The 6000-nt window shown below is 36.6% G+C and overlaps 1 long non-coding RNA gene across 2 annotated transcripts in view; it reads left to right on the top strand.

Annotated features, from left to right (window-relative positions):
- The first annotated feature begins 780 nt into the window (after positions 1-780).
- LOC136835435 (uncharacterized) overlaps positions 781-6000 on the top strand; it is a 154259-nt gene continuing 149039 nt past the window's right edge. Inside the window, exon 1 of one of the 2 annotated variants that reach the window (XR_010852150.1) lies at positions 781-947. This is a non-coding gene — a long non-coding RNA (uncharacterized lncRNA). The remainder of the gene's footprint in view (positions 948-6000) is intronic. The other variant, XR_010852149.1, reaches the window with a different exon arrangement.

Genomic DNA, 6000 nt, shown 5'->3' with positions numbered 1-6000 from the left:
CTTCATCAGCAGGGTTATGTTTTTTTATATTGATTAATGATGTCATTTTACTTGTATTGTGTGGGCTAGAATATTTTGCTAGTAATCAATGTGCTTTGCATTCTAAACAAATAAAGCGCATTATTGTTATGTGTAACTAATCAGTATTAAACATAACGAATAAAGTATGTTGATTTTACTGTAAGCTAGAAATGTTGCGTACATTTAATTTGTGAAATTACCCCAGCTCCATACATTAGACTTTAACCTGATCTAGCAGTGGAGTTAATGTCAAAATACATTACCATGTACTATAAGCCAATGGTAGGCTATTCATCTGGATCGTGAGAAAGGTTGGTTGCTCTCAGGCCTAGTTCCAAAGATCAAAAGGAATAACTAAACGAATAGCAAGCTCCATTAATATGACTTAGAAGATAAAAATAAGTAATTCTAGTCATGGTTCTGGTAAGAGCTAGACTATGGCAATTATTTCTAAGTTATTTTACTTGCTTTACAAGAAATTAAAGTAATATTTGTCAATTTGGCTGTAATTAAACTGTAATTGACCTTCGAAGACTACACGACTTGGAGTGACCAAACGCGGGTAGGTCTAAACCCCGTCGGTAGTGTGGTCTTCAAAGGTCAAATTACAATTTAGTTACAACCGGCCGACAAAATATTACTTTAAATTCTTGTAAAACAAGTAAAATAACATAGGAATACGTCAATTGCCATAGTCTAGCTCACCGTGGAACTACGGCTTAGAATTACCGATTTTTGATCTGCTGCTGTTTACCAGTCGACGTAGATTCGCCACCAGCAGTTACGTTACTTCGTGTTCCTAGGAGAATAGCGACGCCCTTTCCTCCTTGTCCCAGTTTTCCGTATTACTAGTGCTTAACAAAGAAATTGAATCTTTCACCGATACATGTTTCGATGTCTGTTAGCTTAATCCTAGTGCTCCAAAGGTATGTTGCTGCATTACTTATTTTCTGTTGTATTAGTGCATGTTCAAGTCTATGTATTGACAGGCATAGGCCTAGGTTGGTGTATGCTAGGCCGCCTCTCCGTAACATAGGCCTAATGAAGACTGGTTGTGTATAACTACCTAAACCAGATATTTGGGTTCAGCGTCATGAATTACCAAATGTGGCAAATTTATTTTGTTTCACTTAAGTGGTCTGCCATAAGTTCTTTTGGATGGCCTGGTCATGTGTGGGAGAGGCCTAGGTTGGTCCATATGCCAAGTTGAAGTACCCTAACGCCCGTGATATTGGCATATATATCGATTTTAACCAAACTTACATGGTAGTTTAGGTAGCCTTTAAAGGTGAAGATTACAAAATCGCCAGGGTAGATTATGCTGAAAGACTTGGTCACCCAAGCATTAGGCCTATATTAGGATTTTAGGCTCGGTTAGTTAGGCCATACCCAAGTCATCCATCACCAAATAGTATCTGGTGATGGATAGGTGTTATAAATATACTTGATTTCGTACCGAAGTAAATGCAAAACAATTTAGTAACACCGGAAATCATGGTAATTAGCTCTGTTTCAGACAGAAATTTGCTATCATGGTAAGCAAATCCCTTTAATATTATGTTTTCCAAGGTTGAAAGTGGTAACTTCTCTCCTTCTAGCCTACTTTTGCTTGGTACTCGGTGGCAACCTTATCTTTACTGTTCTTTCTATGGCACTTACAAAGTGATAGCCTTGCCATTGAAACCACGATGCCTAATCCGTGGAATTAGGGCTTTTTCCTAGGAATACATGCTAACTTCCCTAACCTAACCTAGTCCACTGGGTCCTTATCTGGATGGGGACAGGGTACAGGGAGGCTATTTGCTGAGGGACTGTTGGGGTGATGTAAAACAAACAAAAACCAAAGTCAGTTTGCCATGGACCTGATGACATCAAGTACCAAAATAACATTTTAGAGCATGAAACGGGTGTAAAATGTATGATAACTCAGGGGGCAGCTAACTAGTCTTGCAGCTTAAAAAAGCAAGGCTCTTCCATGAGAGGCAAGTATTTTGTCATTGCTTTTTGAGATATAGTAGGCTATTAGATTTTAGGAAATGATCTCACCTATATATTGCATTACATTGTATCTACATCCACTACAATACCGTTAGAAAAAATTAAAAGAGTAACATCTTCATGCAGTTCCAGTGCTCTCTCTTAGATACTCAGTAACAGCCTAGGTGTTAAGAATGCAGTGCATTTTTTCTGTTACAAGGGACAATCGTGGTCTGAGTGCTCAGTGCTATAATATTCACTTATTGATACTATAAATATATATATTTTTTTATTCTGGCGAAAATGTACTTAAAATTGGGCGGTATCTTGACGATGATTGGTTGAATGTAATATGTCCGGATGACATCGTTATATTTCATATAAGTACTTGATTATTCGGATGAAAGCTTATTGAATAACCCAAATTTCTCTCTCTAGCATACGTTATATTTGTGAATAATGCTATCGAGTGGAGAGGATATGAAAAAAAAATATATTCTATAAGTCCAAAATCAGTTAGCAGGGTTGCGGAAGTCAATGTTTTCAAATGTTTCGGATACACAATTTTCAAGCAGAACTTGTCATGTGTTTTTCATACATTTTAACGCAGATTCGATCAAATCACCACATCACATATTAGAAAAACTTGTAATTATCAACATTTTCTAAAGATCATATATTATTCAAAACGTAAAATTAATGACAATTACATTTGAAACTTTTGGGTTAAGTCATTTAAACGTAGGCCTAACAGCCACCATCGGTCTAGTTAACCATATACCTTTTAGTAATTATGTCATCTTTTAAGGCCACTGTGATAGTTTACGTTTTGTTTTTCCTTATATTCCCACTCCTCACCTAATATTTTTCTTCTTATACGAGTGGAACTGTTTCTGTCCACTTGGACCGGGAGCCTGCTGTCCTCAGTTGCATCAATTATATGCATTTTGCCAAATAATACTCATATTAACATCAATATATATATATATATATATATATATATATATATATATATATATATATATACTTACATATATACATACATACATACATACATATATATTGTTTGTGTGGGTGTTTTCCGAAAAATAGCCGTCAAGTGCTTGCTGCGTTTTGCAAGGCCCCCAACCCAGGAAACTACAGTTCTCCGGCAATAAGATATTGTTTGCTGTTCGTTTGACCTCCCCACAAAAATTCCGCATACAGTAATTTTTATCAGCTCCGAGTTTCAAGTAGAAATCGGTCTTTAGAAAATATTGATAATTACAAATCTCTACTGGTATGTGGTGAATTGTTCGAATATGCGTTAAAATGTATGAAAAAACAGTTCTGCGTGAACATTTTAAGACGTCAACTTCGGCAATCGTGCTATTTGATTTTGGACATATGAACATATTTTTTTCATAGTCACAACTCGATAGCATTATTAACAAATATAACGTAGGTCTGAGATAAAAATGTATGTTATTAAATAAGCTTGCATCCGGATAATCAATTACTTACATGAAATATAACGACGTTATTCCAAACTGTTACATTCAACCAATCATCGTCAAGGTAACCCAACCCCATTTTTATGTGCATTTTTGCCAGAATAATAATAATAATAATAATAATAATAATAATAATAATAATAATAATAAAAAATAGGCTATAGTGTCAACCTTGCTTGCACTAGTAACACCCTTGTCTTTGTATTGCATTGCTCTTTCCTAGTACTAATTTATGCCTTTGTCCTTTAGAGTTGAGGACTGCAGTGGTGTCTTCCTGGTTTCATGTTATAACAAAATTTTCACTAGTACAATGCTTTTTCCCTGGTTATCCTAAGCGATAACATTGGTGTCTTGTGAAAGGACTATTATAGTACATTACAGATCGTTTTTCTGGAGCAGTAAACAAATGCTCATGGGATAAATTTAGTCTTTCCTGAGTCTTCAGTTCACCTCATAAGTTAGTTAAGACTGGGTTCAGCCATCGAAGATCAGCAATAGTAGTAGAGTATCATGGTACAACCAATGTATCCTTCTTAGCAAATCCTTTTCAAATTGTCTTTTGGTCTTAATGAACAAGTCAACGAAGCATATACCTTACAATTATTGATACTGTGCATCGATTTATGATGACTGGTAACTGCTAGTAGCAAGTCCATTCGTTATAACGGTAGTAATTGTAGCTTTCCGCTGTTACTGTATTGTGGCGAGGTAAACTTTATTTCTCCGGTACCACCTGAAGAAAGAAAGGTCCACCACACGGCAGTCAGAATTTTAGGTATATGTTATCCATCCAACGCTCATCTGTGCACGTACCAAATAGTGTTTGACCCCTCCCGCCACTCTCTCTCTCTCTCTCTCTCTCTCTCTCTCTCTCTCTCTCTCTCTCTGCCACCTTAAAAATGTAAACGATTAGAAATATTATCGTCATTTACACTGATAGAGCAAGGATCCATCAGGTGACACAGGTTAGTTTTTAGTTGTGCCGACGAAACCTAACAAAGTTTAACTCGAAACAGACTTGAATTACCCGTTTTCTTCCTGTTGGTTATCTTGTACCTTTCTGTGTTTTATTCAGTTATGAACGAGGTCTAGAGCATCTCATCTCCTTCCTTTCTTTATTTCCGTTGTAGTAGTATAAGTGAACTTAGGACTATAAAACCACTCTGGTATTGGAAGAATGAAGAGGAATACGAGACCACTCATTATCTGATATCCGATTCGCAGCCTTTCCCGACGATAGCATTGATACCCTTATTTGCGAATGTCACTCTCTACGTAAAAGGTTATTGCGGATTTGACATGACTTGATTATAGTATCTCATTCGTGGGCCAGTTTTGTTTCGTAAGCCTGGGGATGCACAGGAAGCGGGAACACAAGCTGAAGTTCTTTACTATTTCCTTTGTGATCTGAAAAGTTTCTCATTAATCTTTGTTTACTTAACATTTAGATTTGATGTTCTGTAAACTAGTCTCTGTTACTATATAGAGACTCATTATAGTTTCATGCTTCTACCCATACAATTGCGAAGGTTTGCTTTTTTGCCTTGTAGTGTTTCATTCTTGGCTATTGTCCTAAGAGGATATTGCCCTCCTGTAGTGGGGTAGTGCAGTCAGTGCACCTCATGTGGTGCAATTGGCATTACTTAAACGTCCCTTCGGCCCCAAGCTACAGCTGCTTTCGTTAATTTTACTGTACCTCCGTTCATATTTTCTTTCCTCCGTCTTACTGCCCACCCTCTCCTAACAATTGATCCATAGTGCAACTGCGAGGTTTTCCTCCTGTTACACCTTGCAAACTTTTACTGTCAATTTCCGTTTCAGCGCTGAATGGCCTAAGTTGCCTCATGCTTGACATGTATGCCTAAAATATATAAATCAATCAATCCAGGGCTTTTGACTTGAGCCACATGTTTTGGGTCGTGTCTGAGAACCCCTTGTATGTCTGGAGAATAGAGTATGTAGGCCCAAGAATGAAGTTTTGAACTTCATACCGCGAAATTTAATATAATAAAACAAATAGTGAAATATTATTCGTACAATCTGGCAGAAAATTACTATAAGGGCAACAGTTTGACTTTGTGCCACATGCATAATATGAGTAGTAAGGCTAGCGGTAAAATGCAGATTTAATCTTGCTAATTATATATGATGTTTTGGAACTCATACACTGAAATGATACCACGAATAGGATGATAGGGTTCGTTTCAGCATAAAAAACGTTATAATGGTAGTACTGATGGTAGAATGTGTCTGATAATAAACATGGTACCAGCTAAACCAGGATGTTAGGAACAGATCCAGATAATTATTATCTTCGTCTTCCTAATTAAGCCTGTAAACCAACCCACATTTCATTCTGTGAAAGGTAAATCATTTTCCATTAGATATGCAAATATTCGGAGTTTTCTTTTACAGCAAAAAAACCCCTACTTTTTGCAGTCCTCTGTTCGAAATAATTAGGATTAGGTATTATTGATATCGGTATTAACTGCATGTTTTATGTTTCCAA

This window comes from Macrobrachium rosenbergii, chromosome 55, assembly GCF_040412425.1.
Source record: "Macrobrachium rosenbergii isolate ZJJX-2024 chromosome 55, ASM4041242v1, whole genome shotgun sequence".
NCBI classification, from domain to species: Eukaryota; Metazoa; Arthropoda; class Malacostraca; order Decapoda; family Palaemonidae; genus Macrobrachium; species Macrobrachium rosenbergii.
Note: the sequence above shows the minus strand (reverse complement) of the source record. Positions and strands in the feature narration are given on the sequence as shown.